This window comes from Galleria mellonella, unplaced genomic scaffold (genome assembly GCF_026898425.1).
Source record: "Galleria mellonella isolate WM207_F2 unplaced genomic scaffold, CSIRO_AGI_GalMel_v1 utg905, whole genome shotgun sequence".
In the NCBI taxonomy this organism is placed as follows: domain Eukaryota; kingdom Metazoa; phylum Arthropoda; class Insecta; order Lepidoptera; family Pyralidae; genus Galleria; species Galleria mellonella.
Window position 1 is genome coordinate 3,001,091 of NW_026442174.1, and position 26,162 is coordinate 3,027,252.

At 32.7% G+C, this 26,162-nt stretch overlaps 1 protein-coding gene across 2 annotated transcripts in view; it reads left to right on the top strand.

The window, feature by feature from the left end:
• Positions 1-26,162, top strand: part of LOC113510687 (tumor necrosis factor alpha-induced protein 8-like protein) — a 76,826-nt gene that overhangs the window by 33,019 nt on the left and 17,645 nt on the right. The window lies entirely within an intron of this gene.

Genomic DNA, 26,162 nt, shown 5'->3' on the forward strand with positions numbered 1-26,162 from the left:
CTTTTCCCGTTTTGGGATTGGCTTGACGTGATGTCACGAACGTACGAGCCATAAGGGGGCAGATTTAATTTGCCGAAATGGGTCATGTTGATATTGTATGTTAGCGTGTAGATTGTAGTAAATAACATACCGTTAAGTTTTGTTGTCAATTCTGACAAAAACCTTTGTCTCGTGGGAATATATTGTATATCTTTAATAATTGTACGATATAGCAAAAAGTTGCATGTTTACAAATATTTTATGTTTAATTTGCGATTGTCAAAAAATACTTCAAAATTTTTAAATGTTTTGTATTATCTTAAATTGATTAGCAAGATAGCTACAATAAACTTTAGTGTAGCCTATACGGAGTAATTTTATGTCTTTTTCTGTAATAATTTAAAAAAGTTGTTTTAAAATAATTGCAATTATTAGTATAAAGTATGTAAGAATTACAAATTGATATTTTTTTTTTACTTTTCTTACACATGCTTTCTTGAGACCAACATGGAAAATTCAAAGTTAATACAACAATGTATTTACCAAATAAAATACATAACGGAATTGAGATAAATGAAAAAAGAATTTATATCATAGGGTAAATAGAATGTAAAATTAAAAAAATAAGGATAATATTGAGTAATATCTACTGAGCAATATTTTAATATTGCTTAGAATTTACTACGAAATTATGAACGATGTTAAATAAGATTTTATCTAAAAGAAAACAAAATATTTAGAATGACAACACAATAACAGGTGCGTAAAAGAGGCTTTTCTCACGGGACTTCCTCTGTTTTCTTACATAAAAAAATATTTGGCAATAAAGACGTTTCTCTTAAAGTAATAATTGTATACGGTACGTAATTTTCTTACATAGTATATTTAAAAAATTACGCAATACCTGTATAGTGGATAATTCACTTATAGAAAATTGTTTTTATAAGATTTTTTTTAATTTCAACTTTTGAAATGAATACCTATTTTATATACATTTTATGATGATTATATACAATTATTTGCCCATAAGCATACAAAGGCGAGTTGTTTTAGATCTCAGCAATAAATCTTTGATATTCCTCTCATACTTTGCTCTGCGTACCATTATAACTGGCGTTAATTTATGTCCGAGTCAGTGCTTTACATATTAAATAGATTCGAAAGGCATTTTTCTCAACATCCAACTGCTTAGCAAGTTCACTCAGTTATCTAATTAAACTCGTTATGAATTTGTTGTTGAATTGAAGAACTTCCGGAATGGATCTTTTTATGAATATGTAATAATCATAAAATTACTATAATTTCGTAGGTATAGCTAAGTATCTAAGATTGTTGCAATTGGGTTTTACTCTTATTGAGAAGGGCAGGAAAGTTGACGGTTTACTATACTAATCATTAAAAAAAAAAAAAAAATATATATATATATATATATATATATATATATACATATATATATAATATAAAATAAGCTCTGCGATGTCCGTGTACTTATATCTCGCCATCTCTGAGGATTAAGTGTTAAATGTATTACAAATTAACCTATTTTGCTTTTTCGACCGCAACCATCCGCAACGCCTTTCTCCGTTGAAATTGTCCAAAAGACATTTGTATGAGTATCGCTGTTTCATTCGTATCTCTGCCACCGTGCAATCGAGTTGAATGTCTGTATTTCAGTTTATTGTATTTGGTTTTGTAGTGCTGTTCATATAAGACCGTCAGATGTAAATTTAAATTTTTACCCAAACGTCAAATATTTTTTCTCCAAATATATACGATTTTAAGAATTTTCACTCAATCTCAAACTTGTACGGTAACCGTGAAGTTCACAAAGTTTTTCCATGTGCCACAAACTGTTACGATGAACATAAAGAAAACATTATTTCTTCTGTTTTTACTTTTTGTTTATTTTACTCTCTCCTTTCCATCTTTTGTTTTATATACATTTATACACTTTATAAGTACCGTCCAGAAATCTTACCAAATTTCTCCAAACAAATTTCTTCCAAACGGGAACACAAAAAAATATTGTTAAAAGTTTCGAAAGTACACGTTATATTTTAATGTAACAATCTCAATCAAATAACATGCAAGTAAACCGGTATTTATTACATTAGAAAAATCACCACAAATTGCGAAAAATTATCCATCTTGTCAACGTGTTCATATCTATAGGCGACTGTTCCTATGTTGTATCATTTCCCATCAAGAACAGTAAACAAAAAGTCTGCGCTCTCGATGGCAAGTGGTAATAGTTGCCTATATACCATGAGCATCATCACTGGCATCACAGGAAATACTGTGACGCTTATGCAATTTCGTATATGTGTTGCTTCCAAAAAATTAAGGCGCTTTTCCTTCTCTATACACTAAGGTAATTTCAATAAAATGTGTCGTCCTTGAAATGGAAGCATAATTCTTTAGTCGCATACACGAGTAGGATATTGTTTGCTTTATGGGCGATGCTTCATACATAAAAAATATGTGAGTACGAAGCAACCTATATGTAAAAGTTTCAATGCAGTGTTATAGAGGACATACATAGCTAGGTCACGGAGGGTGTCAAGGAAAGTGCGACGTTCCGGTTATCAAAGCCTTGACTTGTAAGGACTCGCAAGCCGCATATAGTTCATACCAATTAATAATTCTTACCTTGCTATAATGAGTATATACGTAGTTATTTACCAAAACAACTTGCATATTTTATAATTTTATTTATAAAACAGAAAATCTTTTTCATTTTCATATTTTATTGCGTACCTATGGGAATAATGAGAATATTTCTTTTTAAGTGGGACTGGCTCTAGGATTTAGATAATTTTGCAGAATAAATTTTGGCCATTCTAGATAGTTCTCAGACAAAATGTTTGTGGCATAATATGATGTCTTAGATAATGCAAAACTTTATAATTTAAGCTGAAAAGTGGCAGGAAATGCATTATTTTATTAGAAGGACAAAAAATAAAGACTCATTTATAGTTTTTAATTTAATTTAGGTTTGATTAGCTAGTAGCTTGATTAAACATATAAAATTAGCGCTCTAACCCGGCTTCGTACTAATAATAATAAATAATTGTCCAAAATCAATACATACAATAAAAAAGTTTCAGCCAATTCGACTGATAGGTTTTTTTATAGTATTTTATATGTGCTTCTCTAGATTGATATAACTTTTTTTTGTTTATTAACCGATTGAAATGAAATAAACACTAAATTTTAAGTGGAGCAAACCGCAACGCGTTAGTGAATACCACATTTAAATCGGTTAAGCCGTTTCTGAGATTAGCGTGCACTAACGTACAGACAAATAGACAAAAATTCCAATAATCTTTGTTTTGGGTTCTATTGCGTTCATAAAGCCCCCCCCCCCTATAATAGTTTTTCTTATATATCTTCTATGTACAGACATCGGCCAGTTACGATTAATTATATGTATTTATTGATTGGTAATAGACAAGTGTGATAGATATGTATATGTATGTATGATTTAGAAAATTAAACTACACGGCTTAACTCTTCTTTGCATAATGGTGGAAATTTTCATCATAACATTGAATGTCCAAAAATTCTATAAAAGAACAATTTCACTTTAAGTTGATCGTGTCTAAATACCTTTTTAATGTCCATTGCAGAAAAAAAAACCATAGCTGTAATTTTTTTTTTTATTTTTAACCATTTTTCTTTTAATTTTGAACATGAATTATATCACCTTGATTTATTTCACCAATAAAAAAATCATGTAAAGTAGGGTTAATCGCAAAATATATAAATTTCCAGGGGTAATTAATAATATTCTAGAGAGAGAAGACTTGGTCTTACTATTAGGGGGCGGGTCGCTGCCGTCGGAGATGTGGTGAGTGCGAAAGCGAATCCATGTCTCCGACATATGGCATCTCGACGGTATATCGTCTAGTTTTTTGGTGGGTACACTCCCACCTTACGGGGGGATTCCCACAGTACCCATTCATCTCCCACAAGGTGTATGGGTCTGCATAAAGCATTTTTCAGATGTTAAAAAAAAGGGGGGTAATTAATATTAATTGTAAACAAAATAATACACGAACGTGTAAGCAACCAATAAACTTGTATTATGTGATCAAATATACATAGATACTTGTAGCACACCATTATTTATGGAGTATTAATAGAGGGAGGTGAACGATCGTCCTCTCCAGAGATTAGTGACATTAGTCCATATTAGTGGTATAAATAGATAATGTTTGTCTGTTCTCAGTCGTCCAGAAAATTGATCTGCTTCGAGAGGTGAGATTTATGAGGGACGTCTAGACTGGACCTATCATGATTAATAGGTCATATACCTAGCCGTCTAATGGAGATCTTTATACTGGCGTGCAAGCATTGAAATGACTTCTAGATATTGTTATAATAATGCTGAAGATAATTAGGACAGAGTTGTAACTACCGTTGGCATTTGGTGCACTCTGCCTACCCTAAATATTATCTGCTATCAATGTTCTATTTATGTTGTGAATCGGGCTACAAGGATAATTTACTTCGAATAAATCAACTTACTATTCTTTAATTGTAACCAAAATATTCATATTTCCTCTATTTGCCCATTTCAAAAGCTTTTTTATACATTTTTTACACTGATTGAACGACGAGATGTTTCGTAAACACAATAGATTGGAAATACTTGATAGAAACGATTTTAATAAAATTTGTATGGGACCAATCTGAAAGTATATACTTTCACATAAATAAAGAATTTCCCAAATTCCTATCTTTTACTCGTGATTTCAATATTATACAATAGGGACAAAAAGTACCCGATATTCTTCCCGTCTTTTTACGCTCGACGAATCATTATGTAATTTGACTCGTAGTTTTTGCCATGGACAAGGAAACAAGCTATTTTCAAGAAGCAAACGAATTACAGGGAACAGGTTCAATAATAATTAAAGATTATGTCTCACAAAAACGCTGACTTCAGTCGTGATAAAACCAGTTATTTTGGTTTAAAAATTAACGTACTGAACTGATTTTGATAAAATTTGTTTGAGCCCTATCAGTAAGTATATCCTTTCAGATAAATAAGTTTTATTTATCTGGAAGGATATTCTCATATTCTTTCAAATTAAATCGTTTTGAGCATTTTGTCAATGTTTCTACATTATAAATTATAATATACATGTTAGTTTTGGACAAATTGCACCAAAAGTGCGCGGAGCAGCATTAGAGTGCAGTATAGATACCGCATTTTGATGAGGCTTCCGAAATACTGTAGTGCGTCGGGCATGTTTGCGGAGTCCAGGGTGAATGATTACTTCACTATAATAAGAAATCGTGTAGCAAATTTCTGGGCAAATCCTCAGCACATTGTCCCAGTGTCTGAACGGTCCCATTCAAAAGTATTGGTTGTCCGTGCACCAAAACAGGAACATTAAATAATGTTCTCTTGTTTTTATCTACTAACTGTGTTTGCTATATTATTTACTTTACTTTTTATAAATTTTCTACATATTTTAATTTTTATGTTTTTTTTGTATGTTTTTATTGTTATATTTTTATATGTTATCCGAGCACGTTGTAATACATTGTACCTCTTTGGGTTAAGTACCTGATAATAAAGATAATATTATTATTATTAAATAAAGAAATTCCCATATCGGTTGATAACTGGCGAAGTTATGAGGTAACAAAGATACAACCGAATTGAGAGCCTTTTCCTTTATAACCAACTTTAAAAAAAGGAGGAGGTTCTTTTGGTGGTATTTCTTATGTTTGTTACCTCATAACTCCATTAGTTATAAACCGAACTGGAAAGTTCTTTATTTATGGTATTAGAAAGGTATATCCTTTCTGATTGGCCCCATAGAATTTTTATCAAAATCTATTTAGTGGTTTAGTTTTTAAATCGAAATAACTGGAATTTTTAAACCAAAATAATTGCCTTTGCCATGATTAAAGTCGATTTTTTTGTGAAACACAATCTTATTTGAAGTCAATGAAAACACTTTTTAAGTAAAAACTGTAATCGCGTATTGATTTTGTTGCACAACCAGCAATTTTTTGCTTTCAATTGTCATAAAAGAATATGAAATCAACGTTGTAGTAGATCCTACCGATTGCAAAATGGATTATCAAAATCGGCTCGGAATTCGCCACGTAATCGTAACTTGAGAACCTTCTTTTATAAGTCGCTTAAAAATAAATTTGAATCGATGATTAAATTTTCAAGCTTCACGATTCTGTAATGTATTGCTTGAAGGATTCCGAGAACTTATAAATAAGTATAAGTGTTCAAGAAAAAAAATCATGTCCACCTTTTTATTTTATTCTGTAGCTAATCATCATCTTCCTTTATATTTTATATTAGTTTTTCTATATACTTATAATAATTATTTTATATTATTAGGAGAATGAGATAGAGTGGTACTGGTAGAGAATGCTACTAGTGTTAAGCCTTTTGCTCGACCATATTTTCATTTGATCAATAAAGTTATTAAAATAAATAAATAAATAGATTTTAAAATTCTGCAGCGTTCTGTCGCAGATCTAGTTATGATTCTTTTCAACTATTTTAAAGGATTTGTAAATCTTTTAGCAAAAAATTTCACGTAACAAACGTGGCTATTAAGGTCTGCAAAAACTTGTTAAGATAAAGTATTTTTCGTCAAGTTTAATGACGCCGATAGTACGTGACGATATACCTTGCAACCTGTCTCAGTTACCTCGTAATAGGGCTAAAGACCTAAAACATTTGACAAGTGATTTAAGTTAACGTTGTTTGTTTTTTTATAGAATGTGTTTAATTATAAGGGCATGTGCAGATAAGGTATAATCTTGTTTGTTTAGATCAGAGCTTCCTGTCTGCTTAGGTCCTAATTAACTAAGCAAGTTCTTCAGATGATGATGATGGCAGAAAGAACTGAGTACCAAATTATATCCGTACAAGTACATTCTCCTTATATATTAATGATTATCCGTGATTGATCAATGGGTAATTGTTTATTATGATTATGTTGTGCTTTGAATATTATTTGTAGAAAAATAATAAACATGACGCTGGCAGAAATAGTCATAAAAATGGTGACCAATTACCATTGAGAAAATGAAGAAGAAAAAGTACATTTTACGCCTTATTTAAGTCGTTTCATTTTTTTTTGTGCAACTTAGAATAGTAAACAAACTTACGGCCACCTGATGGAAAGTGGTAAGCGTCACCTATAGACACGAACAATTTATTACAATTATGCAGGTAGTTGTTTTGCGGTGTTAAATTGACTTGTTCTCTTTTTATTTTTGTAGATGGTTAAAAACTATACAAACTGTGATACCTATACAATATTCCTTAATGTTTTGTTACAACAAAATACTTTATGTAGAATTTGCATAAGTGAAAAGTATAATTTAAATACAAGCGAGCATTGTTTATGTGAAATATGCTAAATATTTGACGTTTAATAAACTTTATAACATGATGAAAGGTAGAAATATTCATACAAAAGCGACAGTGATATTGCAGCGGGTGGTGAAATGTCAAGTCCCTTGTTAAACCCGGGCAGTGCTCTAATGGTCTGCAGGCAGACACGTCTCTTTTACCAGTTTGGACAGGCTTACATCAAAAGAACGTCTAATTTGAATATATCAAATAATGTAAAATTAAACACATATAAATAACGCTTATTTTAATTAACGTTTATCTGTATAAACTAATCTGTATAGATTCAAATAGAATCTTAAAGTAAGAAAGATCAATGAATGACAAAATAGTTTGAGATTCACATCCTCGGTATATCTATCATGTTAGTATAGGAAGTTCAAAATATTTTTTCGTTTATCAATAATGTTTTTTTAGGAAAAATCTACAGGGGAGGAGATTGTTAGTAATGCGGACTACCAGTCACATTGCTATTAATATATCCTGTTAGGTAGACCTCCACGTGGTCCCCTCTGGAAACAATCGTGCTGAATTATAGGTGTATACATCACGATAGGCTAACTGACCTGCCTTTTTATTCTCACATATCATCCCTCACTGGTGCTCCGACAGCGTATACCGTTAGCGCAGGCGGGGTTACCATACCATCATCATCCATTAAAAAAAGGTAGAAGACTTTCTTCGAAGGATTCTAATACTTTTGAATTCAGTTGTATAGGTTATATTTTACACATACATATAAAACATACATACTGACAAAAACGAGTACTTATCCATTTAAATGAATACATTTATACATATTTTGGTTGTTGAATATAATTCTAGAGAATAAATATGATAGGCTTTCGAATAGGTCTCAAAACGACATCATGAGCTATAATGAGGCAGTAGCGTTCATATCACCAGTGATATTTATCTAAGCATAGAGTATCCGTTGCAAGTACTCTCTATTTTTCGGTTAAAAACGCTTATCTAAAGAAGAAGGAATGTCTTTTTTGGCTTCAATTTGATTTTTTATTTTACTAAATTAGATGTTATTTTTACGTGTTATTTGCCGTGTTTAGTAGTTATTCGCCGTGTCGGTTTTCAGCCTAGAATGGGCCACCCCTTCTTTTCCTGTGGGAGTCGTTGGGGGCGACTAAGGGAATTTATGGTAGAGGGGTGGACAGCAGCGTACCTCTTAAATAAAACATCTCATTAAGTCTAACTGCGGTTGCCAACCCGTCTGCCAAGCGTAGCAAGTACTGGCAAGACTTACTGGGGAAGGCTTCTGTTCAGCAATGGACAGTTAAGGGCTGATATGATGAGATGTTATTTTGCGGAAGGCATATACTGGTTAGTTGATTAGATTTTTTTTTAATTCCGCCATTTAAACTGATTAAAAATCTGAGATTGATGATTAATAGGAAAGGTCGTAGAACTTTTACTAATAATAATAGTAGTCAATCCTCAAATGCGCAAGTGCACAAAGTAGCACGCTAATGATAGCAGTACATACATACATATCTGTCACGCCTGTCTCCCATTAGGGTAGGCAGAAACAATGGAACGCTAAATGCTTCGATTCAAACAAACCTCTTTCGCTATGATAGCAGTATTGATCAAAATAATTCTAACCGCCTAACCAGTAACTTTATACTTAATATAATTTATCGTTTATTGATCTCGGAGCGTATTGTACTTAAAATAAATTGTATTGTTTTTAATTAAACTTCTTTCTCATTATGTAAAACTTTTTACTAGGAGAATGCTTTTAACGGTTTCTTAAGAAATTACATTTCAGATGTACAAAGTATTTCTTTTCTTTTAGTATATAAAAACGTATTGTAAAAGGAATTGAATACAAGATTTAATGGTTCCAGATAAGTTATCACTTTAGCGAAGGAGTCGAATTTTTTAAAGATTTATGGCGCGGTAAGTAGCGCCCATCGTTCGGGCGGATAACTTCAGCGGTGCAGTTCATGATAAATTTGTATTTTAAACTTAATATTAAGAAGAATTGCCCAGAATTTAACGTTTATTTATGAATAATAGCCGACTTCTTGCCAGTTTTCGGCTGATACTATTATTTAGGATTGTAGAATAGAAAAAAATGTTTTGTTAGAAATGTATCAGTTATGTTATCTGTAATATAGTATTCTACATTGTAAGGAGTTTATTTAATTCTGTCCTAATGTACAGACGTTACATTTTTTAATCCACTGTATATACTACGTAATACATTTAAGCAACTTTTTCAGTCCCTAGAAATGTGAGTTTAGGTCCCATATTTTGTCATGGTCAAAGCGTTTACATTTTAATTGCAACAATTTCTCATTGTCCATTTAAATTAAGAAACTTGAAAGTTTGAGAGTAGGTTTTTATAACAAAGTATTCATTATTCCGATGACGTCTGTGAAATAGTTACCATTGAAAAAATATGCAGCAATAACAAAAGCAATTCATGTTGACATGGAAATGACGCCGAGAAAAGTTTACTTCTACTGTAATAAGGGAATATAGAGAAACATTGAAGATGTCCGTAGAGATTGGAATTCTAATAGAGTCTCAAGTAGACAGCGCGGCGGCGGGTTTGTGTAAAGAGAGAGCTATAAATCAACCAGTGGTCCCACACGCGTACTCGCTTCCGAATATTGAGAAGGATTATTACGAATAATTATTATACATAGAGTAGTATATAATTGTTGATTGTGATTAAAAAAATGCACTACTATAGTAATTATGAATACATAACAAGAAAATCTGTTTTACCATTCCTCAGTAAACGTTTAAGTCAAAGGTATAGAATAGAATAGTCCTGATAGGTTTCGTCTTTTCCTGTATTCTAGACTTTTAAAAAAAAATATTGTCTACAGAGAAATTACTTTACGAAGGGGTCTAATTTAAAAAAAAAGCAAACGTCGTCTCCTTTAATTTCGAACAACTCGTGTTTTTCTATTGAATAATAATAGAATAGTAACTCCGCCTGTACTAATAGTATACGCTGATGGGATACTAGCGAGGGATTATAGGCGAGGTAAGTGATTAAGACAGACCATTCACCGGGAATTAAGTATTATAGTTTCTAGGGGGGACGGCGAGCAGGTCGAATTTACAGAGCACTGTTAGGCTAGCAATGGGGTTGCTGGTCCTCATTACTAATAATCCCTTCCCTCCTCAACAGCTTCTGTTTTAATAATTTCACTTAAACAAGTATATGATCTTGCATATCTGTTAATAAATTCTCCCTAACTATTGTCGACGCTTGGCGCGCAAATGAAACAGTCCACACAACCGGTCAATGTGTAAACAGCGGGGTCCCGGCAAACACCTGCGCTCGTTCCATTTTTACGACCATTGTCGTTTAACTACTTTGCAGAACCTACTTACCACGGGGGCAACTCAATTCTTTTTTCTTCAACGGAAAACTTCATCTAGTAACGTCATGTCATTTTTCTTGAAAATTTCTTGTTGCTTAACTTTACTCAATGTTTCCACTTTGTGAACTACTTTCTTCTTCATTTCCTTTTGTTTGTTCTTACTTTGTTAGATATATTTTTTTATTTATTTTGTTTTATATGTCGAGATGACGACCACTTTTACGGCAATGACGATCTTTGAGTAATAAAATTTAGAATTACGAGAATTTTATGTCTGGCATATCTATCTATAGGTTAAGATTTTATAAATTGTTGAGTAAAAGTTTTAAGAGTGGGACTCTTAAAACTTTTACTCAACAAACTCTAAAGTTATTATGGTTTATATTAGTTGAACGGAAAAATTATGATATAATCTTGAGAGCTATATTATTATAGGATTATGATTAATAGCCCAATCAGTTTGTTACATATCTATGCCTTGGTCTATATGGTTATATACCACCCCTTCCTTTCCCGTTGGTGTCGTAAGAGGCGACTAAGGGAGCTTATGGTGGAGAGATGGGCAACAGCGTCCCTCTTAAAACATCACCAAGACCGAAATTGCAGTTACCAATTTGCCTGCCAAACGTGGCAACTACTGGCAAAACCCCCTTTATGGGGGAGGCTATAATTAGCAGTGAATAGTTAACTGCTGATACAACAACAATAGTTTGTTAATCTTTAATAATCTGAATCAAACAAAGCTTTAACAACCAGAAAAGTACAATATAAAATTTAACTACTTTTGTTTCTTATTTTATTCTTTTGTAATTTTATAAAAAATAATGCTGTGTTAAAAAAAAAAGACTGATTCGAGTATGGATAGTGTTAGCGTCACAAAATGTACCTTTACGATATGAAGTAACAGATCCCTATTGTTCATTCGTTCCGTAAAGTATCAGCCATGCTTTACGACTGGTTTTTATTACACAATATTTCAAGGGATTCTTTTATATTATGCAGATATATACAGGTACAATAAAAATGTATTCGTGACTAGACCTTATCTGTAAATAGGGCATATTAATATGAGGGATCTTAAGAGCAGTAGAAATTAATAGAATTTTTTAACTGTATGTATTAGTTTCAGTATGACACCAAAACTACTGCTTTACATTGTTTGTGGTTTTCGCAGTAGTGGTCCCAAAGGTCGGCCTAATATATGTTTAGACTGATATGTTGTTTAAAAATCGTCTATTTCATTGGTTATTCTTCTTGCGCGACGAAACAGCGTTTACGTACTTCCAAAATTCACGCATACTAAAGCTAGTTAGGTATTTTTAACGCTTATATTATATGTATTGAAAAATATATTAAAAATTTTATAAATAAAAATATACCAAATGCATGCACGTTGTGTGCGTGCCCAACGTCGGTTTTTAATATCGTAATTCATATTAAACTGTAGCGTAATGAACTGCGATTAATTCTCGTTGTGATACGTCTGTACACTAAATTACATTCAACATAATCATCATATCAGCTTTTAACTGTCCACTGCTGCACATAAGCCTCTCCCTTGGGGACATTTACCAGTTGTTGTCACGCTTGGCAGGCGGATTGGCAACCGCAGTCAGGCTATAGAGATGTTTTAAGAGGAATGTTGCTGCCATCCTTCGACCTCACTTAGTCGCCTCTTACGACACCTACGGAAAAGAACGAAGTGGCCTATTTTATGCCGGGAGGAGAAATTACATTCAATTCCGTTTAATGAGCTAAAGAAATACATTGAAACGTCTTTATACTTACTTTCACATTAGTGTGAGTAGGATCGATGAGTACTATGTTATTAATCTATTAATAGACAATACAGTCATATTAAAGTATTCGAAATGTTTACTTATTCATTCCCTGAACTTGCTTATTTTGGACATGAAGGCAAGGTCGAGATCTTGCTTTTAATATAGCCTTACTTTTTAATCAGATTTTATTTCCTTAAATTGCTTTTAATATTTAAAGAAATAAATATGACAGATGAAAAAAAAGTAATCTTAAAGAATCTTTTCTCTAATCTCATTAGTGTTTTTTATGTATCTTAGAGTGGCAAACAAGCTAACAGCTCACCTGATGAAAAGTGGTAGCCGCCGCCTATAGACATGAGCCATGGACATAACAGTCGCACATGATATTCCTCATTCACCATTTCTAAGGATTAGGTATTATGTCTCTGTATCCTGTAATTTTACGGCCATATCCATCTTCAAACGATGCAATTACAATTGCTTCACAGCAGAAATTTGAATGGAACAGAGGTGCCTAAGCAAATGACTTTTGTACAAAGTCTCCCTCTGGTAAATACATTTTATACAAAAGTCGTCTGCATGGGGTATCTTTATTTATTTATTCCTTATTGCATAATAAAATTTGTACAAATAGTGAGCTTAATAGTCATATGGCATTCTCTACTAGTTAACCATTAGATAAAAACAGAAAGCGTTTGAGCGCAGTGGTGGCGAATATACATTACACAAAAAAATATTGATCTATTAATATAAATTGAAAATAATAAATATAATATTATCTTTATCTCACTCGTATTTCTGTCATGAAGATGGCAACCCATGAAGTGTACCATGAACGTCGCCGTGTAATCTGTAGTGTTCATGCTATAAGCGATGGTTACTATTTTCCATCAGCTATTTGCCATTACATATTACATAAAAAATGTTTAGAACAATTCAAGGGTTCAAATTTTTCATCTCAAGCAACAAACTGTTTTGTTTTCGGAGACCAGGTTTAAATTTAATACATTAAAATTTTGTAACTGAACTGACTGGTTGAAATCATTCGAGGGTTTTGTAACTGAAACTGTTTCCTTTTCGGAGACCAGGTTTTAAAGGCAATTTTCGTCAAAGAAGTCCAGTGTATCAGTCGATCGATAGCATAGCGTGAGACACGCAACCGGCGTCACTATCGTGTAAATATGCAATCTATGTTGTTTTTGTATTTTCGACCCCTGTACACAAGAATTTACGTTTTAAAATGGGTCAGTTAGTCGTCATTATGCGTTAATTATTGAATGGGGAAAGTCATATTCGAGAGAGAGAGAGAGAGAGAGAAAATTTGATATTTAATACGAGTACTACCTACTTGTGGAAGAGTGGTGTTCTCTGATATAAAGATTTCTAGATAGCTTACTTTGTACCCGTAAGCCACATCCTTTCTGATAATTTTGGAATATAAATTTAATATTTTGGCAAGTGCACTATTCGTCATAGTCGTAGAATACTGACGGATCTAACAAATATTACGTATAAAGATCCGTCAGTATTCTACGACTATGACGAATTGTCTTTTTATTAGTTTCTTATGTTTTTGTTGAGCATGTTGCTCTGAGCATTTAAATTTAGTAGTATTACTCAATTATATTTATTATACATTTGAAATTATATTATATAATCGATATAATGAATTTCCATCAAGAAGTCAGAACACAAATAGGGTATTATTGAAAGGATATTAATCATCCGAAATAAATAAATTATGTAGGTAGTTAAATTAGGTAGTAGGTATATTCTAGTATTTAAAGTTGGGGGGAAGGGATTGTTAGCAATGGAGTTGGACAGCCCCAGCAATATGCCCGATTAGGTCGACCTCCACGTGGTTCCCCCTGGAAACCATCGTGAACAATTCTTGTTGAATTCGTCACGATGGGCTAACTGACCTGCTTCATCCTCACCTATCATCCTTCACTGGTGCCCCGCCGGTGTATACCAATAGCGCGGGTGGGGTTGCAATTCCATTATCACCCATTAAAAAAAAGTATTTAAAGTTGGTATATTAACAACGATATGTCAACAATATCAATTAAAAAGCAGGAAGGAGTTTAAATTACCACTTTGACGCCAAAATTCCCTTCATAATATACGTGTCAACGACCTTATACTTTTGGTATAATCAGCACGATCATTAAACGGAATTGCAGCACCTAAAGTTTTAGGTTAAGAGCCCTCCTAAACAATTTGTTACCGCACTTCACAGTCTTAATTTAACGTTAAGCCTTTCGAATAATGGAGTAATTACCAACATGCAATACGCTCATATTTTATTTAAGTGCTAGTATAGTATCCATAACCATAAGAATAGTGATTGCGGGCATGACTCTTATGGTATAAATAAATTCCATAGTATGAGACTTGCATACTGATTGAGAAGCTAGTTCCATTTATCCCGCGGGGAAAAGGAATTGTTAGTAATGGGAATTAGCAACCCCATATAGTAGTATACTTTGTCAGATCGACCTCTACTCGGTTACCTCTGGAAACCTACATATTTGATTTATTGTTGAATTCGCCACGATGGCCCAACTGACCTACTTTCATCCTCATCTATCATCTCGTCTAAACTCTCTCATTGGTACCCGTCCCACTAGTCCCCTGCCAGTGTATAACGATAGCGCAGGCGGGGTTACCATTCTATTATTATCCATAAAAAGGGTCTCTTGTCTCTAACAACATTTCCTCACTAGGTGTAAGAGTAGGATTTTATTCCACTTATCTCCACTGGTAGAGATGAATGGAAATTCAATTCCACTTATCCCTGCCGAGCGATTTTTGTTTACAAACACACTTACATAAATAAATAGATAAAAACCTCCTTTTTCAAGGAATCCTTATAATAAGATATCGTTTGAAGTGTCAACTATTTATAGGCACATATGTATCCATTACGGTTATTGGGGTAGACAGAAATAATGAAATAGTTATGGTACATTTTCAATATGGTATATTAGGTATATGGGGCCTTGAAACGCATATATAATGGCAAATTTATGTAATTTTACTTTACAATTATTTACCAAATTTATTTGTATTTGTATTGACAATGTATAGTGTACGCGAAAGCTTAATAATAATTATTATTACTGCAATATTCTTACTTTTTACATTTTTCTCATAATAATTTAACGACAACACTTAAATTTCCATACAGTATATCGGTCACATATAACCACACTGTCCCTATTTATAATACGTCACCAAGCCCTTTACAGTTCTCAGTTATCTCCAATTAACAAAAGATTGGTCTTAATTAATTCCCACGGGACCGGGCATTGACCCCAGCCGGTGATTCCAGTAGCTAACTGTCACATTCATTTCCAAGATTTATCTCCAGATATAATTGGACAAGGGTCCAGTTACAATGGTTGGATGAACCTTAGGTTTGAACGATATTTGTCGTTTGTGATTAACGTAGCTTAACTTTTAATTAACGTTATCGTATTCACTAATTGGAAATTATGATATTATTTAAAACTAGTTGCATCCCGTTTCTTCACCCGTGTCGTATAATCTTCCTCAAGAAATGAACTATCAAATGCTAAAAGAATTTTTCAAATATGACCAGAGATTAGCGCGTTTAAACTCTTTCGATTTATTAAATTTGTGTAGATTATAGTCATGATATAATTTAAAATACGTGTAGTGGTTCCATTATTTTTATTGTAAGATGTTTTTTATATTTAAACACGCGACCGGTTTTGAAATATCATCCTCAGGCGTTATTGATTTTATTTTCTCCTTTCCGACTTCGTAAAATATATCAGATCTGATGCCGAATAATTTACAATCACGTGGCTTTTATTACGTAATAAAGTTAAATTATTATCACAGTGTAAAGAAGAACCAGTGGTTCAAAGCTTTTGAAATGACAATACGAGACGCGTTGTTCTGGCCAAATATGCCTGTTGGACGACCAGTAAGAAAGAGATCTTTAATCTATGATATTATGGAGTAATATATGGTACTGTCATACGCTAGTAAAATTTATTCAAACATTGCCTAAGGAACTCGCTTCCACACTATGTGGAGTGCCCATTCTTTAGTTTCGTTTAAAGGACACATCAAATTGCATTTTCTTTCATTGGAGTCGCTCTTTTCCTTCTGTAATATTTTACTGGATTCGCCATACTTCCTTGTGCTATGTATATGTTTATATGAGTATTTATATGCATTATATATTATTTGTTATAGTTTAATAAATACGTTCAGACATCATGTAACATACAAAGAAATACTGGCAAGTAAGATCCTCTTTCTTTTTTAGCTTATAACCAGGGCAGGTTATTTATGCAAGGATAAAAAAATCTCATTATTCTTTCATTTATGTTTTAAGTTTTTGGAATAAATAAGTAATGTATAATCTAAACTTTTTAAATGAAAACGAAAGAAGGGCCTTCTTATTCCAGGCTGTGTATTTCAACAGAAAATTCATGACTCCAGAATTGATTTTTTTATTAACTGTGTGCAGCATGGTCTGGATGGATTAGTATATAAACCCTATGTTCTGTTTGGTAGTTTTTGCATGAAAGACTCATTAAATATACATGTTAATATTTCGTTTTTATTATAGTAGTAGGATTACTATACAAACATACGTACATATCTGTCACGCTTGATTTACTATATTAGGTCATTTATTAATCGACTTAAAAAGGACATTTTTAATTCAGTTGTATTTTTTTATGTTTGTTACCTCGTAACTACGTCAGCTGTAAACCAATTTGAAGATTTCTTTTTTAATTTGAAAGGATATACTTACAGATTGGTCCCATAGAAGTTTTATCAAATTTGGTTACGTCGTTTAATTTTTAGACCAAAACAACTCATTTTATCACAAATAAAATAGATTTTTTTTTTGTAGGACACAATTGTTAAATTTAAATATAGAGATTGTGTTCGTTCTTTTAAATAAAAACAATTTTTAGTAATATTTACTACAAATATGTATGTTTCCTATGGACATTGTTGTTTTACGTGCTCTTTGTATTGACATCAGTGACGGATGGGAGGGGCGTTGCGTGCTCATCCATAGTTCCATGCACTACACATGCAATTTTTTTTAGAAAGTATAAAACGCTTATTAAAAAATTCTCAAGCCAAACGGATATCTGAAACTATATGCAACATTTGAATATTACGTTTCCTTAAGTTAAATCTGTAGTAATGAGTACGTACAATTTTCGCTTCCAATGATAGTATTATATAATTGTTCGTTGTAATAAGTATATAAGGCTCTTGTACATACTTTTATATAGTAAATAAATAACCCTTATTATTGTTTTTCGGGCCATATGAGATTATTACATCTACATACAAACCCTTCATTGAAATTTTATTCTTTTTAGAACACATTTTGTTTATCGTGATAATACGAATAACAATGCATGGACGGTATAGGGGATATCACGAGCGAAACAGTATACTCTGTTATGATCATGGTACTGCTCATGTCTATAGGTGACGGTTACCACTTTCCATTAGGTGCGCCGTCAGCTTGATTGCCATTCTAAGTTGCATAAAAAATATATCTATCGTAAAGTAAAATAAAGTGCTAAAAAAGTACTTCTATCAAAACTTACAACTCATTTAATCTTTTCACTGAACTACAGTACAAAACATACATACTCATAATGTAACTGTCTGTTTTTATAAACGACTGTAGATTATATATAAATTATAATATTATCTTTAATTATAATTAAAGATTATATTTTCCAAACAATTGGTTACAACAGACAATTTGTTTGCATCCAATACCAGAGAATGTTGATTGCAAATAATCGTCTAAATCACACTCGTACAAAAAATACAGACGAATCGAAAACCTACTCCTTTTTTAAATCAATTCATCTTTAATATAATAAAGACGATGTCTTTATATGCGTGATGTTTATGAAAAATTAATAACATAATTAATTTCATCAGAGAGAGACTTTGTACAAAAGTCGTTTGCTTGGGTACCTCTGTCCCATTCGTGTTTCAACCGTAAAGCAGTTGTATTTGCATGGCTGTGTTTCGGTTTGAAGGGTGGGATATGGCATGAATTTACAGGGTACAAAGGAATACCACCTGAGTCCTCAGAATTGGCAACGCATGGGGGTATCATGGACGAAACAGTATACTCTGTTATGTCCATAGTATATTTGTTATGTCCATCAGTTGGGCCGTCAGCTTGTTTGCCATTTTAAGTTGTATAAAAAAAAAAACAAAAACCAAGAACAAGAACTTTTCTTTTTCATCGGTTGTCGGTTCTTCGAGCTATGCGCCCAGTCTATTGTCGCTTCACCTTGCTTATCCTTCGGGTTATGTCGGTTACTTTGGTTCTTTTGCGGATATCCTCGTTACGGATTCTATCATGCAAAGAAACTCCGAGCATAGCCCTCTCCATAGCCCACCGAGTAATTTGAAGTAGTATATTGTATAATATGAATTGGGCTACCAATGAGAATGGTCTCATTACTCCATGCTCGAGTGCAGTTATTAAGGGGTTAACGATGGCCCCGGGGAACAATTTCCTGCGACCCGCGAAGGTCGAATAGCAGACGTATAATAGCCACATTATTTATACCTTCCTCACTATAATAACTTTGGGGGAGTATAAAAATGGAGTGACGTCATCACAAAAGCAGCTCGGTGTTACTTAATGTTAAAGGTACTTTATTTGAGTTAATTTAATGTCTTTTATATAAAGATTAAATAGTTTAATATATAAATGTATTTTTTTAAAAAGTATGAAACGAGGGTCATTGTTATGATAATTAATTATTGAGAATCCTCTTTTTTGATTCCACTGTCCATTGATAAGGATCGTTAACATTGCTATGGATGCAAATAAATATAATTAAATGTAAACAATAATAATAATATAAATATATAATTCACAGTTTAGGTGCCGAATGGTTAAGACTAGGCTCTGAAAAACGATCTAATAATTTCCCTATAGATGCTTCGTTTAGAAATGAAACACGTTGCAAAACGTGCATGGACGAAATGGCAGTCGGAGATTGAGAGTGAATATGGGAGGTTGTGGGACTTCTGGTAGTAATGATGGTAGTCGAAAGTGTTGGCAGTTATGAACATACTAACGTAGCAAAATTCAACAGAATAGTTCTAATCAAATAACCAGTATAATCAAATCTCCAATTTTTGTACGGATGAAGTAAAATTCCAATAAAAGTAGTTCTTTTTTGTAAAATGTTAAATTGTAATTAAATATAGTGATGTATATATGATGTTGACGACTATCTAAACTAATATTTAATAAAGAGAAAATTTGATTATTTATTTATAATGGATAAACTCAAAAAATATTTGTTCGTATTTTAAAGTTCTTATACCAATAGAAAGCTACACTCTCAGTGAGTAACATGGATTGTATTTTATTTCCTCTATCGGTGCGAAGTCGGGGCAGATCGCTAGTCAATCATATATTTAGATGTAATACATTGTATTGATATTTCGCACACCTACATACATTTACCTACCTTATTTCGCCGTCAATACCAATTCGAGCTTTATTGTAGCATGACCGAACATTGCGTGAGTTATGTAAGACTATTCATGTTTTATTGACAGTAGAGGTTACGGCCTTCTCTTGTCAATGTATTATTTCGCTTTATTATTTGCTACAATGGAAGTGATTCGCATGTGACATACTTGAATATCAGTTGTATTTTCTTTGTCAACCGACTTCAAAATGAAAGAGGTTGCTTTTTGTTTTATGTTTGATTTAAATCGTTTTGGATATTGTTATTTACATATTGTTCTAACAGTTTTATCGAAATCAATTCATTAATATAGTTTTTAAATTCAACTAACAAATTTTGTTACAATTGAAGTCGGTTTTCTTTTGTGCTCCTCAATCTTTAATTATTATTAAATATTATCTGTGCCCTCCAAATTCCTTTGCTTCTCGAAAATAGCTTGTTTCCTTGTTCTAAAACTATGAGTCAAATTTCATAATGATTCATCGAGCATAACAAGACGAGAAGGATGTCGGCTACTTTATATCTCTATTAATCAATATCAAATGGGGGAAAGGGATTGTTAGTAATGGAGGCTGAGAATCCCATTGCTAGCAATATACCCAACTAGGTCGACCTCCTCGCGGTTCTCCCTGGAAACTATCATGGTTAATTCCTGATAAATTCATCATGATGGGCTAACTGGCCTGTTTTCGTTCTCATCTATCACCCTTCACTGGAGCTCCGCAAGCGTATACCGTTAGCGCAGACGGGGTTACCATACCATTTTCACCCATAAAAAAAAAATATCAAATTTAAGAGTCATTTCAGCCTTTTACTGTCCACTGTTGAACATAAGTCTCCCTCTTAGGGGGTTTTGCCAGTAGTTGCACTGCTTGGTAGACGAATTAACAACCGCAGTCAGGCTTTGGAGATGCTTTAAGAAGAACGCTGCTGCCCATCCCTCGCCTTTTCTTAGTCGCTTCTTACGACATCCACGGGAAAGGAACGGATGGCCTATTCTATGTCGGAACCAAATGGACACAAAATCACGAGTAAAATATAGTAATTTATCGATTAATCTTTAATTTTTTTATCTATTTGAATGGCATTTAATATCAACGTTACACTAATTTGTTTCGATCACCGGTGCCTATCAGTAACAAAATCACCTTTAACCTCAGCATTAACACTGACATTGTGGAACTTGGCATTGAACGCTTAACTGTTAGGGACAAGGTATTTTGGCACCCTTCCACCGATCAAGGCTGCGCCAACACGCAATATGGTAATATCCCCCCTTATCTGGTTTCCGGGACTGGGCGGTATGCGCTGGGTTTTCTAGTGAATTACCCTTGAGTCAGCAGTCTACTAAGCTGCTGACTCAGTTTGTTTCCTTGCTTTTGTATATTATTATGATTTAAATAACCGAACTTGGAAGAATAAATAACTTGCAGTTTTACACATGCACATTTTTTCTAATAACGTCGCATAAAAGTAACAGAAGAGCAAAAATATTCTTCTGCCATAGAGATATGAACTATTTTTTATTCTAAAATAATTAAAGTGTGATGCATAAAAAAACCGACTTCGATTGTAGAAAAACCAGTTATTTTGATTTAAAAACTGAACTACAGGCCCGATTTTTATATTTCTATGGAACCAATCTGTAAGTATACCAGAGGGAGACTTTGTACAAAAGTCGTTTGCTTGGGTACCTCTGTCCCATTCGTGTTTCAACCGTGAAGCAGTTGTGTTTGCGTGAATTTACTGCGTACAGAAGAATAACACCTGAGTCCTCAGGAATGGCAACGCATGGGGGGTATTATGAGCGAAAGAGTTATGTCCATGGTACTGCCCATGTCTATAGGCGACGGTTACCACTTTCCATCAGGTGGACCGTCAGCTTGTTTGCCATTCTAAGTTGTATAAAAAAATGTACTTTCAGAAAAATAAAATCAAAATAAGTTTACAACTGATATATAACACATAAGGTAGCGCACATAAAAAAACCGAATTGAGAACGTATCAATGTAGATATAGACAAACACCAGTTTTTAAGTTAGACCTTCAGAAATATAACTGTAGAAATCGCATTTAACTTTCTTACAGTAATTTTATTGTTACAGTAATTTCGGAACAAACATATGTACAGTCAGACACAATTTTCAAAAAATATTGTTTTGGCATCTGTTAGTTTTAATTAAAACTTCTCATATTATATTTATTATTACATTTTCTTAAATATCTCCCATGTACAAGGCAACGTTCAGTTACCATTTTATTATATATATATTTTTTTTAATATAAAATTAGGTATGTTTGAGGTAGCATGTATGAAGTATGAGAGCACATTAATGAATTGTGTTGTAGTGCTTTTTAAACGATATCCATACCGAATTTGGATTTATTTGTGTTATCAATATCTTCGTTAACGAATTAATCAAAATTTTAAATTCTGGCCAATATTGATTAATTTTGTCACAATTAAAGTATCTTGTTTTATGAAATAAAATCTTGTATTTGTTTAACATTTCTGGGAATGTCTCAGAAGAGTACATGTATGTTTCAGCATATGTTTAATACTATTAAACGGATTGTTCTTAAAGATTTACTAACACATTACAAAATAAATATAGTCGATATTTTTTTTTGTAATTTTGTCACATCTATTTGTTGTATTCACATTTACCTTAAACCTTTTCTTCCAAAGTCCTTTCACATTCGATTGTATTGAAGGGCTGAAGGCTATTATAGCGATAAATGGACAAAGGCTTTTCAGGCATTCTGTGAGGAAGGCTGGTCGATGACTTGCTAATGCATCATAATTCACTGTGAAAAAAAAAATATTTCATAGCGTTATTCGACCTTGGCTTTCTGTCCATCTAGGTTTCTCTCTACTTATTATATATTATTGGATTTTAATCTTTTATTATTTACGAATTTTCAAGTGTTTAAAAAAATCTATTTAGAACCAATCTGGGACACTTTTCTACAATTAACAGAATGCAAAATAATATAACATTTCGGTAAACAGTTTGGGTATTGACGTATTTGCAAATTTCTTTAAATCTTTAATCTGTCGCTCTAAAACATTTTAATAAAAAAATGAATAAATAATCATCCTCTTTAATATGAAGTGAATAAGCATTTAATCAAGCTTACCTATATATGTATTTAAGTACTTAAGCACGACACCTTTGATGTTATTTTGGTTAAAATAAATAAATTGTTCCTTTTCTTCTGAAAAATTAATGCATGCCGAGGTAACCAGTAATTAAGCTAACACTATTTGCATGAGATAAATATTGTAATCATAATAATGGATGTCTTATTGATTGCTGTGATAAATAAATAAATAAAGATGTTGCCAATCCAGTATATGATACCTAATGGTACGCGGCGACCGCATGAATACTTGCGTTACCAGAAACGTCACTCCAGTTATTGATTCTTGTGATATGAAGATGTCTGGTCACAGAATTAGTTTGACATTATTGTCAACATACTTTATTAATATCTCGGGGAATTACATTTACCCAAGATATATATCTATTTATTAATTCAATTCCATTCCATGGACATTAGAATTTAAATTTGATTTGGCTAAAATTGAAATGGAGGAAGTGGAGTAAGGGAAAATGAGCAAGACTTCTGCAAAATGTTATTACCTAAATATGTTGTTATAGGAGATGTTATGCACTACAAAAATCTAACTTTACACAAATCATAATACAATTTTGTATAACCCACCGATAATGCATCTACATATGTATGTTGTCAGCGGAATAGTAAAGTTATGTCACTATTAGGTCTTAGCTAGAGATGACTATTAAAATTGGAGGTTTATACAAAATGAATTCTTGCAGTGAATTTTTTACTTTCCTGATGTAAATATTATCAGGATTTTACAGCGAAAGAGATAGCTCTAAATGGATTTCTAAACGAGGTTTTTAACCCTACTTTTCAATTCAAGTTACACAAACTTATATACTGAAGCGATGCCCACCGTAGCGAGGCGGTATCAGCTATCAATAAAGTTCAACATACCTGAACAAAGACGTTGTAGAATGTACGTGACAGGGTGTTGGGGTTAGATAGAATCGCAATACTTTATAACCATTAATCTTGTCAGGCATTTGGTGTACAAGCAATTTAGTTGAAGGTCACTTCATTTGTATAAATATTTGAACAGTGGATTTGTCGTGAGAGAGATAAGAAAGTTTTCGACCTACACCTGTACATAATTATTTACTCGTATTTGTTTAGATTTGTTATGATAATTAATGCTCAACTTCTAATTATTATTGTAACTAATTAATTTAATTAATCCTTAGTAATATTAAAAATATATAATTAAGTTTTTTTGTTACCTTATAGTGTCTTAATGGCGAAACCACTATGAAATTTGGTATACACGCACTATATTGAATGGAGAAGGACATAAGTTATATATATGTATAGTGTATAAAACATATAGTAGTATATGTTTTAGTTAAGAGACCATTAATAGCGTTCAAGATTACGCGAAGTTATCGAGAAATTCAAAACCAATTGAAACTTTGTTGAAATCTGAAATTCTATAGTCATTTACAGTTTGTAGTTGCTTCTGAATCGTTAGAAAGTCCGTAAATATGAATGAATTACAATCTCTTTTTATTTGATATTTATTTTTCTAGTTAAAAGAAATTAAAAGTAACTTTAACTTTAAAAATCTTATTATCATCCTTATTAATTTAATAAATATCTACTTTTAAATAATAGATAGGTATGCTTTAAATTGTAACCATTTCAAGTGTTGTCACGTACATACATCAGGTGGCAATCGCCCAAGGAACAAGAGCTGTTGTATGCGGACCGAGATAAAGTAGACGGGAGTCGACACTTCATAAATCTCGGTTAGGGAAGAGTTAGGGTTATTTAGATGAGGGGCGCGCGCCACGTGAATCCTGATCGACTTATCGACCAAGTTTTAATAAGAACCTTGCAAGATACGAGTTGGGAATAGGTTTTATGAGTCAGTCAGCATTAGTATTTCTTTCGGTAATTTTTTTTTTTGTAATTTATTTGTAATAAATTTAATTGTTTATATGTATTTTGGTAGAACAATTTTGTCAGATTATGCATTCATGTAGAGTGTGTCAATATTCTTGCTAATATTATAAATGTGAAAGTGAATTTGTTTGTTACTCTACAGTGCCTTAACGGCTTAACCAATAACTATGAACGTTGGTACTATATGGGATAACAAATGTTACTTTTTATTTGCGTCACGCGGGCGAAATCCCGGATAGTAGCTAGTAGTGTATAAAAGGATGGTTGAAAGGTATAGAATCATGAAAAGATATTGAACAGAATTCTAATAATTTCAGGAGATTGGGCAGCAATCGATATTCGATTCTCTTTTTTACGAAAAGAACTATAAATATTACTAGTCGTTATCCCAGCTATAGATTTAGATTCTCTGAAGTCATCGTTACAAATATGAACTCAATCATATATGTTATTATACATTTATTTATTTATGCGATGTGTATTTTGATTTGCAGTGGAAGGTAAGCTAGAAAAATGTTAATAACGCCAGACCAGCATTGTATTCGCATGTTCATTAAGAATACGATTCGCAGGATCTAGAGATAATTTTTGCATTTTCTATTTTATATTAGATATACAAAATTTCACAAATGTAACGTCGGCAACGCAATGTGACAATGTGACAGCCCTATTGTTGCGGTCGTCTGTAGACTACAGTAACCATTTAGACAGGCTGCATGCTTGCTTTCCAACTGGTGGTATATATATAACAAAAAAATTACGATGTCTGTACATAGGAGACATTTAGAAAAAATATCCTCATACTATTTATCTTAATAAGTTTAATAGATGCCAAAACAATATTTTTTACAAATTTTGCTTGTTTTTTTTTATACAACTTAAAATGAACAAGCTGACGGCCCACCTGATGGAAAGTGGTAACCGTCGCCTATAGACATGAGCGGTACCATGGTCATAATAGAGTATACTGTTTCGCCATGATACCTTCCATGCGTTGCCATTCCTGAGGACTCAGATGTTATTCCTCTGTGTCCTGTAAATTTACGCCATATCCCACCCTTCAAACCGAAACACAGCCATGCAA